Source organism: Jaculus jaculus, chromosome 9 (assembly GCF_020740685.1).
Source record: "Jaculus jaculus isolate mJacJac1 chromosome 9, mJacJac1.mat.Y.cur, whole genome shotgun sequence".
NCBI classification, from domain to species: Eukaryota; Metazoa; Chordata; class Mammalia; order Rodentia; family Dipodidae; genus Jaculus; species Jaculus jaculus.
In genome coordinates this window covers 134,720,800-134,736,019 of record NC_059110.1, presented here as the reverse complement: position 1 = coordinate 134,736,019, position 15,220 = coordinate 134,720,800, and the positions used below count along the sequence as shown (strand labels likewise).

The following is a 15,220-nucleotide window of genomic DNA, read 5'->3' as shown; positions in this document are numbered from 1 at the left end:
GGTGATCCTCCTAACTCTGCCTCCCGGGTGCTGGGATTAAAGGCGTGTGCCACCACACCCAGTTCTTTATTATCTTTTAAGACAGCCTCTTGACCACTGGAATTACGGGGTCGTGCATCACGTCACGTGAATTAATATTTCTTGAGTTGGAATGTTTACGAATGGTACAAAAATCAATAGATACAAAGGATATGCAGTGAGATTAAGTCTTCCTCTTTCCTGGTCCCCTAGGCACTCAAATCTTTCCGTTAAAAAAAAAAAAATATATATATATATATATATAATATATAAAATTTATTTATTTGAGAGGGAGGGAGAGGGAGGTAGGGAGAGAGAGAGAGAGAGAGAGAGAGAGAGAGAGGGAGGGAGGGAAAGAGGGGGGAAATGGGCCCTGCCAAACGAACTGCAGATGCATGCTCCCCCTTGTGCATCTGGTTTACGTGGGTCCTGGAGAATTGAACCGGGATCCTTTGGCTTTGCAGGCAAGCACCTTAACCGCTAACCCATCTCTCCAGCCCTAATAATGATTTTTTGAGTCTTTTTTTTTTTTAAATAAATTATCTGCATCTCAATTCCTTCCCTCTCTGTGATATACATGGCCTTCCCAGGCCCTCATGAACTCAAATCTGGTTCAGTTCATAAATAAAAATTTGTATGTGTACATTTCACCTAGATACAAAATCTCTCCCTATGGCCTTCCGGCCTCGGGTTTCCATCAACCTCGCTTCCTGGATTAAGAACCTGGAGGGCTTTGAGGGGCAGCGGGTGGGGGGTGTTAGAGAAGAAGACCTAAGGCGGTTAGGTGGGAAGGTTGAGTGTCCGCTGCTGTGAAGCACTGTCTGGCTTCCTATTCTTGCTCCTTCCATCTCGGGCCCCCTCCAGTTCCGTCTTCCCCAAGCCTCTCCTTTCCTAGGGCCGAGACAGAGACAAGAGAGATGCAGAGACAGAGACGCCGAGGCACCAGCATCCCTCTCCTCACTCGGTCCCGCCCCACCGCGCTGACGGACGCGCGCTCCTAGCCAATCGCGGCCACGATGTGCCTTGGGAGAGCCAATGGGAGGCAGAGGAGGGCGGAAGGTTTCCCCGCCCCCCACTTCGAGGCTTGGTTGAGCCGCGCAGGTAGGTACGGGGCCGGGGGAGCCGCCGTTGGCACTGGTGCCCCCGAGGGGTGAGGGCACGAGCGGGTCGGGGCCATGGTGGGGCGAGGGGAGCCGCTCCGCCCGGGGAGGCCTCGGGGTGTGAGGGAGCGGGCGCCGCGGCCGGGAGGTGCGGGGCTGAGGGGCCGCGGGAGCGGGCGCCGCCGCGGGCCCTGGAAGCGGCTGGGCTGCCGAGTGGGGGGGACGCGTGTGCGCGGCGGCCGGACCCCCGGCCCCGAGCGGCCCCCGAGGCCCGGGCCGCAGGGCGGTGAGGCCGAGCGGCCGGGGCCCGGCGGGCGGACGGAGTGGCTGGCTGTCCGCGGGACCCGGGGGGAGGGACGCCGAGCGGAGCCCCGGGCGCCAGGCCGAGCCGAGCCGAGCCGAGCCGAGGTGGGACGGGCCGAGGCTGAGAGGAAGGGAAGCGGCATCCCGCGGCCCGCCCGTCCCCCGTTCTCCCGAGGCGAGGGGGGCCCAGGCGCCCCCTCCTCGGCCGTGGGCAGACCGAGGGAGGTGGCGAGAGCCGGAGGAGTCGCCCGCCTGCGGGGCGCTGGGGGCGAGGGTCGGGACGAGGGTCGGCGGCCCGGGCCCGGCGGGGGGACGACTCGGGCTCCCTGCTTTCTTCCTTCCCCTCCCGCTGCCTGGGGACGTGGGGGTTCCGTCGCTGGGGGGGGGATGTGAGCCCTAACCCGGGGTCGGGAGTCAAACTCCGCCCGCTCCTCACCCCCCAAATCCGATGAGCGGGTAGAAAAGTGATGCCAAGTCTGCCCGGAGTGACAAAACGTATAGCAAGAACAAATCCACTCCAGAGATGTTCTTTTTTCTTTCTTTCTTTTTGAAAAGATTATGTTTCAGCTGAGATTGTGACATTGAGAAATTTATTTTTAAAAGAGGTGAGTGTTTTTTTTTTTTTTGTTCCTACTAGGGCAAGCCTCCATTTTAAGTGAAGCAGCAACTGGTTAAGCTGGAATTTCATTCAGGCCTAGGACTTAGGGATCCTTTAAGAGGTCATTTAGTCCATCCTTCTGCTTCCCTGCAAACTTAACCATCTCTCATCTTCACAGATTAAGTCCTCTTCTCTGCTTTTAGACATCTCTGGGAAAGAAGAGTCTCTTACTCTCCTTTTTCTCTTTTATTTACTTCAGTCAAGAATAGATTTTACTTTTCATGTCGAGTCAGGGCTGAAACTTAAAGAAAACTTGGCACCGTGGGGATTCACCAGGAAGATTTTATTTAAGTTACTTAAAAAAAAAATTATTTCCAAGCAGAGAGAGAGAGAGCGAGCGTAGAGTGATACAAGGAGCATGCCAGGACCTCCAGCCGCTGTAAACAAACTCCAGATGCATGCACCACCTTGTGCTTCTGGCTTTATGTGGGCACTGGGAATCAAACTTTGGTCCTTAGGCTTTGCAGGCAAGCTCCTTAACTGCTGAGCCATCTCTCCAGCTCTCCCTCCCCCTCTCTCTCTTTTAAATAATTTGACAGAGAGACACCAGGCACACCAGGGCCTCACATCACTGCAAACGAACTGCAGATGCGTCCCCTTGTGCATCTGGCTTACGTGGGTCCTGGAGAGGCCAACCGGGATCCTTTGGCTTTGCAGGCAAGCGCCTTCACTGCTAAGCCATCTCTCCAGCCGTTTTCTAGGGTTTTTTTTTGGTTTTTTTTTCTTGGGTTTTCAAGGTAGGGTCTCACTCTAGCCCAGGCTGACCTGGAATTCACTATGGAGTCTCAGGGTGGCCTCGAACTCACGGTTATCCTCCTACCTCTGCCTCCCGAGGGCTGGGATTAAAGGCGTGCGCCACCACGCCCGGCTGTTTTTTTTTTTTTTAACAAACTTAAAAAAAATTGTTTTTTGTTTTTTGTTTTTTTTAATTTGAGAGCAATAGAGAGAGAGAGAAAGGCAGATAGATAGATAGATAAAGAATGGGCGCTCCAGGGCCTCCAGCCACTGCAAATGAACTCCAGACACGTGTGCCCTCTTGTGCATCTGGCTAACGTGGGTCTTGGGGAATGGAGCCTCGAACCGGGGTCCTTAGGCTTCACAGGCAAGTGCTTAGCCGCTAAGCCATCTCTCCAGTCCCTTTTCTATGTTTTTAAAGGAGGCAGGGTCTCAACTCCAGTCCAGGCTGTCCTGAAACTCACTCTGTAGCCAAGGCTGGCCTCGAACTCATAGTGATCCTCGTACCTTAGCCTTCCGAGTGTTGGGACCAAAGGTGTGTGCTGTATTAAGACTTTTTTTGCTATTGTTTTTGGTTTTTCGAGGTAGGGTCCCACTCTAGCACAGGCTGACCTGGAATTCACTCTATTCTCAGGGTGGCCTTGAACCCACAGCAGTCCTACCCCATCTCCTGAGTGCTGGGATTAAAGGCATGCGCCACCATGGTGGCTTTAACATTAAGATTTTTTTAAGTAAGCAAGAGCCTTTAACCACTGAGCTGTCTCCCCAGCCCTGAGTCTTTTTGTTTTTTTTCTGAGGTAGGATCTTGCCTGGAATTCACTATGTAGTCTCAGTGTGGCCTCGAATTCTCCTACCTCTGCCTCCCAAATGCTGGGATTAAAGCTGTGCACTACCATGCCTGGCTAATATTTTTAATTTACTAAATTAATGTGGCAAGGGTCATTTTCAGGTGGCTGGTTAGCAAATCACCCTTTCAGTTATCATATGAAATATTCTGAGCAATAATTTTTTTCTTGATTTTTATAGCTTAAAATTTATTTAATTTTATATATTTATTTGAGAGAGAGAAAGAGGCAGAAAAAGAGTGTGCACCACAGGGCCTCTAGCTGCTGCAAGTGAACTCCAGGCACATGTGCTACCTTGTGCATCTGGCTTGTGTGGGTCCTGGGGCATTGAACCTGGGTCCTTTGGCTTTGTAGACAAGTGTCCTTAACTGCTAAGCCACTTCTCTCTTTTTAAAGTTTTTTAAAGTTTTTTTATTTTTTTTGAGGTAGGGTTTCATTGTAGCCCAGGCTGACCTGGAATTCACTATGTAGTCTCAGGGTGATCCTCCTACCTGTACCTTCTGGATGTTGGGGTTAAAGGTGTGTGCCACCATGCCTGGCTTAAAAAGGTTTTTTTTTTTTTTTGTTTTTTTGTTTTTGTTTTTGAGGTAGGCTCTTAACGTAGCTTGTGCTGATGTGGAAATTCCTTAAAAAGTTTTTCTTTTTTTCTTTCCTCAAAATAGAGTCTTGTTCTCTAGCCCTGGTAGTCTCAGGCTGGCCTCAAACTTCCAGTGATCCTTCTACCTCTGTCTCCCTAGTGCTGAAATTAAAGGCATGCGCCACCACACCTGGCTAGTTAAAAGTTTTGTTTTTTTTTTTAATTTATTCATTAGAGAGGGAGAGAATGGGCATGCCAGGGCCCCTACCTACTACAAACTCCAGATGCATATGCCACTTTGTGCATCTGTCTTATGTAGGTTCTGGGGACTTGAACCATCTGGGTCCTTAGGCTTCTCAGGCAAGCTTCTTAACTGCTAAGCCATCTGTGCAGATGTTGGTTAGTCATTTTCCCTCCCCTTCCCACCAGGGTCTCTAGCCCAGCTGACCTGGAATTCACTATATATCAGGCTGGCCTCCAATTCACAGTAATCCTCTACCTTTGCCTCCCAAGTGCTAGGATTAAAGGTGTACACCACCAACTAAATTTTTTTTGGTTTATTTTTATTTATTTATTTGAGAGCGACAGAGAAAGAGGCAGAGAGAGAGAGAGAGAATGGGCGCGCCAGGGCTTCCAGCCACTGTAGACGAATTCCAGATGCACGCGCCCCCTTGTGCATCTGGCTAACGTGAGTCCTGGGGAATCGAGCCTTGAACTGGGGTCCTTAGGCTTCACAGGCAAGCACTTAATTGCTAAGCCATCTATCCAGCCCTAGTTTTGAATTTTTCAAAGCAGTTTTATGTTATTTATAATTTATGATTTTTACTTTTATGTAAAATGCTTTTTTTTTAAATTTTTTTGTTCATTTTTTGTTTATTTGAGAGTGACAGAGCGAGAAAGGCAGATAGAGATAGAGATAGAGAGAGAGAGAGAATGGGCGCGCCAGGGCCTCCAGCCACTGCAAACGAACTCCAGACGCGTGTGCCCCCTTGTGCATCTGGCTAACGTGGGTCCTGGGGAATCGAGCCTTGAACCGGGATCCTTAGGCTTCACAGGCAAACGCTTAACCACTACGCCATCTCTCCAGCCCTTTTTTTTTTTTCTTTTTTGGTTTTCCAAGGTAGGGTCTCACTTTAGCTCAGGCTGACCTGGAATTCACTATGTAGTTTCCGGGTGGCCTTGAACTCATGGTGATCCTCCTACCTCTGACTATGCTTGGGTAAAATGCATTTCTATACACATGGAAATAGACATTTGTCCTTTTCAAGAGGGAATTGTATCTTGTACAGTACACCTTTTTTGGGATGGTGAGACCATGAATATTTGCATATTCTGGATTATTTTTTCAATCTAAATGAAAATTCTCTTTTTCAGATCCTCTTAGATACCTGTTCTCTCTGCCTCCTCATACGTGGTACCTGAGGGAATTACTTAGTTTTCCTGCTCATATCTGAGTATTGTGTGAACTATACCTGACACTATGAATGCTCTTTGGACGCCTCTTAAGGTAAGATGTGGTATTTTTTATACTGCTTTTTATACATTTTTTTGTTTGTTTTATTCAAGGTAGGGTCTCACTGTAGCCCATGCTGATCTGAAACTTTAGTTCTAGGCTGGGCTCAGACTCATAGCGATCCTCCTACCTTGGCCTCCCAAGGTCTAGGAGGATTAAAGGCATGCACCACCATCCCTGGCCCTTCCAGCTATGTACTTTTTTTTTTTTGAATAAAAAATATCCTGTCTTCTTTCGGTGAGAGAGTCTCTAACCTCTCTGTGATGCTGAGACTGGCCTTCAGCTCCTTATCCTGCCTCCACTTCCTAAGTGCTAGGATTATGGGCATGTGCCACCATGCCCAGATCTATCCATACATACTCTTGAATTTGCCAGTCTTCAATCCCCCCAATAGTGATGAGCTTCTTAGGATTTGTATTACTGCTGCTCTTGATGAGTGGTGTTAAAATGTTAGTGAAGTTTTCAAATTAACTTTCATTAGAATAAGTTCAACTTTTTTGTTTGTTCCTGCAGAATAGTAACTCACTCTAACCTAGGCTTACCTGGGTCTTACTCTAGTCTTAGGCTAGCCTTGAATGCACAATGATCCTCCTACCTCTGCCTCCTGAGTGCTGGGATTAAAGGCGTGTGCCACCATGCTTGGCTATAAGTTCACCTCTTTAGTTTTAAATTATCACAACCTACATACTTTTAAAATTCTGTTTCAGTTCTGGAAGGGTGGGTTGCCGTTTCAGATTTTGAGGTCCATTTTCAAACAGGTACTTTCAAGTGCTGCGTACTAGGGTGTGTCCCAGTCTTGCAAATCAGTGGCTGATTCATGTGTTACAAAAGATGTGTCATTAACCATTTGTTTACTTTTAAGCTTCACATAGGGTATTAGGATATTCAAAGACCTGGTTTGTGTGTACTACTTACTGTTTGGACAGTCCTCCTGCTCCTTCGGCGTTCGCATGAGATTGTACACTGCTTGGTTGGCTTGTTTTCAATAAGTAACACTTGTGTTTCATCTCATGGGGCAGTGTGGACAGGTAGCTTTTTATTTTATTTTATTTTATTTTGGTTTTTCGAGGTAGGGTTTCACTCTAGTCCAGGCTGACCTGGGATTCACTATGGAGTTTAAGGATGGCGTTGAACTCACAGCAATCCTCCTACCTCAGCCTCCCAAGTGCTGGGATTAAAGGCATGCACCACCACACCCGGCTATGACAGGTACCTTTTTAGATGAAAAAGCTCCCATGATGTGGTTGGTTTTCAATCTCTTATGTCCTTTCCCTCCTTTAGGATGAAATGAGGACACAGCTTAGGGCATGTAGGGAGGAAGTGCTCTGCCAGCTTCACCTTACTGAGAAGTTAGAGACTAGTATAGTTAAGATTGCTTTGTAGTAAGCTCTGTGGAGCCCCAGGTTAATGCAGTGGATAGATCAGGATAATACAGCCTGTATAACCTAAATATTTGGACTTGAGGGAAATCTTTAGGTAACGTAGACTGAGTTCTTATTCTCATTTATATTCTAGCTTCTCTTGATGGTTAATGAGCTTATATTAGTATAAAGAAAGCCAAAATGACAGTTTTTTCAGCCTTACTACCTGTAGAGTTGTAGAGATTGAATTGGGAAACAGGCAGAAGTACTAAGTGTAGGAATCGGAGGTCCTTGTATAAGTGTGTTTCCACTTAACAAGTATTTGGTGACAGAACTTGCTAGCCTCTATTGTCCTAGGAAACAGTCACACAGTCAGGATTGGTATCATTATATCAGATTTCATGTTACAGTTTTTACTAACGTATTAGGTATAGGGAACACCTGATTTTAAAGATCCCTGTAGTGTTAACTTTTTTTTAATTAAATTTTTTTGTGTTTATTCTTATTTATTTACTTGAGAGCAACAGACAGAGAAAGAGGCAGATAGATATAGAGAGAATGGGCACAGCAGGGCTTCTAGCCACTGCAAATGAACTCCAGATGCACGTGCTACCTTGTACATCTGGCTTATGTGGATCCTGGGGAATCGAGCCTCAAACCAGGGTCCTTAGGTTTCACAGGCAAGCACTTAACCACTAAGCCATCCCTCCAGCCCTTTAATTTTTTTTTTTTTTTTTAAATTTATGGGCTGGACTAAGCCATCCTGCCAGCCCTTTAATTTTTTTTTTTTTTTTAAATTTGTGGGCTGGAGGGATGGCTTAGCGGTTAAGGCACTTGCCGTCAAAGCCTAAGGATCCAGGTTCAATTCCCTAGTACCCACAAAAGCCAGATGCACAAGGTGGCACATGCATCTGGAGTTAATTTGCATTGGCTAGAGGCCCTGGTGTTTCCATTCTCTATCTGCTTCTCTCTCTTTCTCAAATAAATTGTTTTTTAACTATTTACTTATTTATTTATTTGAAAGAGAGCAGGAGAAACATAGGAAGAGGCATCTGGCTTTTGTGGGTACTAGGGAATTGAACCTGTTTCCTTAGGCTTTGTGGGCAAGTGCCTTAATTGCTGAGCCATCCCTCCAGCCCATGTTTTAAGGTTTTACCTCTATAAATTTTGTTGAACCTGGGGTGTTATAATACAGTGACCCTTGATATTGAACCAAAGGCCTCTGGAATGATAGGAATGTAGAGTAGAAGTCAGTGTCCCAAACTGTGTATGTGTTATTATTCGTTAATTATTTGAGAATGTAGCTATATGGCTGCTTAATTTTATGTTCTTTACATACCCTCTGATTGGCATAAAAGCATATCCTAAGTCTAAATAATTTCCTTAAATTTTTTTTATTAATTATGAACAAAGTGTGTATACAGCCATGTTGGTACCACTGTTAGCCTCCTCCCTGTCTTCCTCCCTCTGATAGGTCCTTTTTGTTTTTTTATTTTAAATTTTTTGTTTACTCTTTTATTTATTTGAGAGCAACACACAGAGAGACAGAAAGAGGCAGATAAATAAATAAATAAATAAATAGGGGGGAAGGGGTTGAGGGAGGGGAGGGGGAAGGAGGGAGAGAATGGGCGCCAGGGCCTCCAGCCACTGTAAACGAACTCCAGATGTGTGTGTCGCGTCCCTTGTGCATCTGGTTTATGTGGGTCCTTGGGAATCGAGCCTTGAACCAGGGTCCTTAGGCTTCCCCTAGTTTTTTTCATTTTAAAGAGAGAGGGAGAGAGGAAGCCAGGGCCTCAGCCACTGCAGTCAAACTCCAGATGCTTGTGCCACCTTGTGGGCATGTGTGACCTTGCATTTGCCTTTCCTTTGTGCATCTGGCTTATGTGGGATCTGGAGAGTAGAACATGGATCCTTAGGATTTGCAGGCATGTGCTTTAACTAAACTGCTAAGCCATCTCTTCAGCCCAATAATTTACTTTAAAAAAAAATTAGTTACGTACACAGTGTATACCAATAATTTCCTTATTGAGACATGGTCTCATGTAGCCTAGGCTGCCCCTGAACTCCCTGTATCATGAAGGATGACCTTGAGTTTCTGATCCGCTTGCCTCCACCTTGCAAGTACTAGGGTGACAGATGAGGACTGTCACGCCTGGTGTTTGCAGGGATTGAACTCTGGGGTTTGTGCGTGCTAGTTGGGCACTCTTCCAACTGAGCCGCACCCCTAGTGCCATGTTTATTGACATAATACGTTCTAGCCCCTGGGTCTGTCACGGTGGTCGGTGCACTCACTCAATTCCAGCAGTTGGGAATGCAGAGGTAGGAGAATTGCCGTGAGTTCAAGGCCAGCCTGAAACAACATAGTGAATTCTAGGTTACCTGGGCTAGAGTGAGACCTTACCTCAAATCCCCTGTCCCCTTTCCCCCAAAATTGTAGTGTTTAATTTTGGTACAATCCCTGTCATTCAAAAATATTAGCATTGGTCTGGAGAGATGGTTTGGTAGTCAAGGTGCTTGCCAGTAAAGCCAAAGGACTCAGGTTCAGTTCTCCAGTACCCATGTAAAGCCTGATGCACCCATTCTCTCTATCTTCCTCTTTCTTCTCTCTCTCAACTAAATAAATTTTTAAAAAATAATATTGACTTGTATATGTATCACACTTGATCTTAGCCAAAAGGCCAAGAAGCAATTGTATATGCATTAAAAACAAACTTTAGAAGAAAACATTAAGTATGGTGATATTGGTTACTTATTAGGTGTAGGTCTAGGTCTGTAGAAGATAGTGGAAAAGAGAGTCTTATGTTTTATACTTTTTTTTTTCCCCGTTTTCGAGGTAGGGTCTCACTCTAGCCCAGGCTGACCTGGAATTCACTATGGAGTCTCAGGGTGGCCTCAAACTCAGGGCGATCCTCCTACTTCTGCCTCCCGAGTGCTGGGATTCAAGACGTGCACCACCATGCTTGTCTACTCTTTTTTATACTTTTTGATACTTGAATCAAATTTAAACAGTTAATGGAAAATAAAAACTAGCATGAGCCGGGTGTGGTGGCACACTCCTTGAATCCCAGCACTCGGGAGGCAGAGGTAGGAGGATCGCCCTGAGTTTGAGGCCACCCTGAGACTCCATAGTGAATTCCAGGTCAGCCTGGGCTAGAGCAAGACCCTACCTCGAAAAACCAACCAACCAACCAACCAACAACAACTAGCCAAGTAGCATGCTCCTTACATGTCTTGTAGCTGGAGGTCAGAACTGACGAGCTGAGTGTGGAGAAGGTGGAACATTTCTTCAGCAGTGGCTGAAGTGATACATTCTCAAAGGGACCAATAGCATAGGACATGTGCTCTCTTTGGGTCTTAAAGGTTTTTTTTTTTTTTTTTTTTTTTGTGGTTCTGGGGCTTGAACCCAGGGCTTCATTCATTCATGCTAGGTAAGCACATTGCCATTGAGCTATGTATATTCCCCCAACCTCAAGATTTTTGCTTTTAAGACAGGATCTCACTATGTAGCTTTGGCTGGCCTTGAACTTGCTGTGATCCTCTTTTGCCAGCCTATCAAGGGCTGGGGTTACTAGCATGGGCCACTGTGCTCTGCTAAGAATTTTGAGATAGATGTAAATTTCTAGTAGTGAATTGAAAGGTCAGGCATTCAAATTTTCTACTTGTATTCCAGTATTCCCTCAAATTTGCAGTTAGGTATAATGTGAACATTCTTGGCTATGTAGTCTTGGGTTATTTTCTTTGTTTTTTTTTTTAATTATTTTTCTAAATTTTTTTTTTTTTCAAGGTAGGATCTTACTCCAGCCCAGGCTGACCTGGAATTCACTATGGAGTCTCAGGGTGGCCTCAAACTCATGGCAATCCTCTTACCTCTGCCTCCCGAGTACTGGGATTAAACGTGCGCCACCATGCCCGGCTTAATTTTTTTTCTAAATTTTAAAAATTCTTTTGCAAGTAGAGAGAAAAGAGAAACAAACAGAAAGTTGGCATTCTAGGGCCTACAGCCATTGCAAACAAACTCCAAATGCATGTGCTTCTTTGTGCATCTGGATTTCCATGGGTACTGGGGAATCAGACTCTGGTTGTCAGGGTTTGCAGTCATGCGATTTAACCCTTGAGCCATCTTTTAATTTCTTAATCTGAGTCAGAGTCTTCTTTTCTATTAACACTAGCCCTTCAGCCAGGCGTGGTGGCGCACACCTTTAATCCCAGCACTTAGGAGGCAGAGGTAGGAGGATCGCCATGAGTTTGAGGCCACCCTGAGACTACATAGTGAATTCCAGGTCAGCCTGAACCAGAGTGAGACCTTACCATGAAAAAAAAAATAACCCTTCAAAGCCGGACGTGGTGGTGCACTTGGGAGGCAGAGGTAAGAGGATCACTGTGAGTTTGAGGCTACCCTGAGATGACATAGTGAATTCCAGGTCAGCCTGAGCTAGAGTGAAACCCTACCTTGAAAAAACAACAACAAAAAGCCCTTCGGAGGATTTTTGTGTACATTACATATGTATAGGATATAGAGTAGTATGTGGCTTAGTGAACTACTACTCCTGTTATAATTACTATAATAATAGTTCTCATAGCTTAGTGTCAGAGCTCTGGCTGTGTGATGTTGGGCAAGTTCATTAATATCTTAGAACCTCCTTGTATCCTCATCTGGGAAAAGGGTGTAATTATAGTACCTAGATCTGGGGAGGGCTTTGTCAGGATTAAATGAGTTTTTGACTTAAGAGTGTTGAGAATAATTTGTTATATACTCAGTAATGCCAGCTGCTAATTTTCTTCATGACCAGGACTTGCTAATGAGGCCATGGCTTAGTGCTTAGTTCTTAGTTCTAGAGTCTAGAAGGGGCTGGCTGAGTGGCTAAAGACATTGCTTCCTCTGCAGGTGCTTGGGCAAGATCAGTTTCAGGTCTCTTACAGCTTCTGAAAGTTCCTTGGCTTGTGATAGTTTAACAATTAAAAAAAAAAACATTAAAAAGTATTTAATTAATTTATTTGAGAGAGTGGCAGATAGAGAATAGAAGCACCAGGGCTGTTAGCCAGCACAAACAAATCCTAGGCACATGTGCCACCTTATGCATCTGGTTTATATGGGTACTGGGAAATTGAACCTGGGTTCTTAGGCTTCACAGGCAAGTACCTTAACCACTAAGCCATGTCTCACTCTGGCTCAGGCTGACCTGGAATTCACTATGTAGTCTCAGGGTGGCCTCGAACTCACAGTGATCCTCCTACCTCTGCCTCTGCCACCATGCCCGGCTGAAAAATATTTTTAAAAATACTATTTTATATAAGCTTGGTATTGTGGCGCACGCCTTTAATCCTAGTACTTGGGAGGTAGAGGTAGGAGGATCTTGAGTTTGAGGATAGCCTGAGAATACATAGTGAATTCCAAGTCAACTTGGACTAGAGTGAGAGCCTACCTTGAAAGAACATTTTTTTTTTTTTTAAACTTCATTTAAGAGCGAGAGAGGGGGAGAGAGAGAGAGAGAATGGATGTATCAGGGCCTCTAGCCACTGCAAAAGAATTCCAGGCAATGTGCCACCTTGTGTAACTGCCTTATATGGGTCCTGCAAGACCAAATTCAGTTCCTTAGGCTTCACAGACAAGCAACTTTAACCACTAACCCATCTCTCCAGCCCCTAAGATACATTTAAAAAAACATATTTTATTTTTATTTATTTGTTTAGCAGAGAAAGAGGCAGATAGAGAGAATGGGCAGGACAGGGCTTTTAGCCACTGCAAATGAACTCCAGATACATGTGCCACCTTGTACATCTTGTTTACATGGGTTCTGGGGAATCGAACCTGGGTTCTTTGGCTGTGCAGGCAAATGCCTTAACCAGTAAGCCATCTCTCCAGCCCTAAAAATATTTTTTTTATAATTTTTTTTTCGGCCGGGTGTGGCGGTTCACACCTTTAATCCCAGCACTTGGGAGGCAGAGGAAGGAGGATTGCCGTGAGTTTGAGGCCACCCTGAGACTCCACAGTGAATTCCAGGTCAGCTCGAGCTAGACCCTACCTCAAAAAAAGCAAAAAAAATTTTTTTTGTTGTTTATTTGCAAGCAGAGAGAGAGAATGGGCATGCCAGGGCCTCCAGCCACTGCAGACTAGCTACAGATGCATGTGCTACTTTGTGTATCTGGCTCTATATGGGTACTGAGGAATCGAGCCTGGGTCATTAGACCTTGCAGGCAAGCCCCTTAACTGTTGAGCCACCTCTTCAGTCCCTAGAAATACTTTTATTTATTAAAGAGAGAGAAGAGAAAGAGGCAGGCAGACAGTGTGACTGTGGGCATGCCAGGGACTCCTGCCACTGTAGGTAGACTCCAGGCACATATACCACTTTGTTCATCTGGCTTTATGTGTGTACTAGGCAATCGAACCTGGGTTGTCAGAGTTTGTGAGCAAACAAGTTTAACTCTTTAACCTTTCATCTTTACCTGCGTACTCCCTGTCTGTGTCTCAGGGTTCAAAATTTTCTCTTTCTCTCTCTCTTTCTTTCTTTTCTTTTTTTTTCCCCCATGGTAGGGTCTCGCTCTAGCCCAGGCTGACCTGGAATTCACTGTGTAGTCTCAGGATGGCCTTGAACTTATGGCAATTCTCCTACCTCTGCCTCCTGAGTGCTGGGATTAAAGGCATGTGTCACCATGCTTGGCTGGACCTTTTCTTTTTTTAATTTATTTGAGAGCGACAGACACAGAGAGAAAGACAGATAGAGGGGGAGAGAGAGAATGGGCGCGCCAGGGCTTCCAGCCTCTGCAAACGAACTCCAGATGCGTGCGCCCCCTTGTGCATCTGGCTAACGTGGGACCTGGGGAACCGAGCCTCGAACCGGGGTCCTTAGGCTTCACAGGCAAGCGCTTAACCGCTAAGCCATCTCTCCAGCCCATTGGCTGGACCTTTTTAAAACTATTTTTTAGACATATAGACATATGTCTAAAAATATAAATATAAATATATCTATAAATATATAGACATATTTAGAGAGAGAAAGAGGCAGATAGCGAGAAAGAATGGGCGCGCCAGGGCCTCCAGCCACTGCAAACAAACTCCAGATGCGTGCGCCCCCTTGTGCATCTGGCTTACGTGGGTCCTGGGGAATTGAGTGCTTAACTGCTAAGCCACCTCTCCAGCCCGGCTGGACCTTTTTTTAAAAAAAATATTTTATTTTTATATGACAGAGAAAGAGGGGGAGAGAGAGAGAGATAATGGGTGTGCCAGGGCCTCCAACCACTGCAGAGGAACTCCAGATGCTTGTTCCCCCTTGTGCATCTGGCTAACGTGGGTCCTGGGGAATCGAACCTGGGTTCTTTGGCTTTGCAGGCAAATGCCTTAACTGCTAAGCCATCTTCCAGGCCTTTTTTAGGTTTTTCGAGGTAGGGTTTCACTCTAGTCCAAGCTGACCTGGAATTCACTATGTAGTCTCAGGGTGGCCTCGAACTCATTGTGATCAACCAACCTCTGCCTCCCAAGTGCTGGGATTAAAGGCGTGCCACCACACCTGGCTTTTTTTTTAAATTTTAAATAAAAGGTCTCACCGTGTGTCCCAGTCAGGTGTGGTACTTGTCATGGAGCCTGGGTCGCCTCAAACTTGGGACAGTCCTCTACACCTACTGCTTCAGGGCTTTTAAACTTCATTGATGATCGCCCTATATGTTCCTTCAAAAAACTTTTTTAAAAAAATTTAATATATTTGAGAGAAAGAGAGGTGGGGGAGGGAGGAAGGGAGATAATGGGCATGCCAGAGCATCCTGCCATTGCAAATGAAGTCCAGACACATGCGCCACCTTGTGCATCTGGGTCCTGTGTTAGGCTTTGTAGTCAAGTGCCTTAGCTGGTCAACCATTTCTGCAGATTCCCCCCTGTGTTCTTTTCTGTAAAAAATATTCTACTTATTTATTTGTGAGCTGGCGGGTGGGGGGAATGGGTGTGCTAGGACCTTTTACCGCTGCAAACAAGTCCAGATGCATTTTGCATCTGGCTTTTCATGGCTCCTGGGGAATCAAACACAGACTGGCAGGTTTGTAAGCAAGTACCTTCAACCACTGAGCCATCTCTCCAAACCCTAAGTTCTTTGACAATGAAGTGTGGCTCTTATTTTCAGTA

The 15,220-nt window shown here is 45.6% G+C and overlaps 1 protein-coding gene across 2 annotated transcripts in view; it reads left to right on the top strand.

Annotated features, from left to right (window-relative positions):
- The first annotated feature begins 1,130 nt into the window (after positions 1 to 1,130).
- Positions 1,131 to 15,220, top strand: part of Kansl1 (KAT8 regulatory NSL complex subunit 1) — a 169,328-nt gene continuing 155,238 nt past the window's right edge. The window contains exons 1-2 of one of the 2 annotated variants that reach the window (XM_004655096.3): positions 1,131 to 1,168; positions 5,611 to 5,743. The gene's annotated coding sequence lies outside the window, so the exon portion shown is untranslated. Of the gene's footprint in view, positions 1,169 to 5,610; positions 5,744 to 15,220 lie in introns of those variants that run through there. The other variant, XM_045158588.1, reaches the window with a different exon arrangement.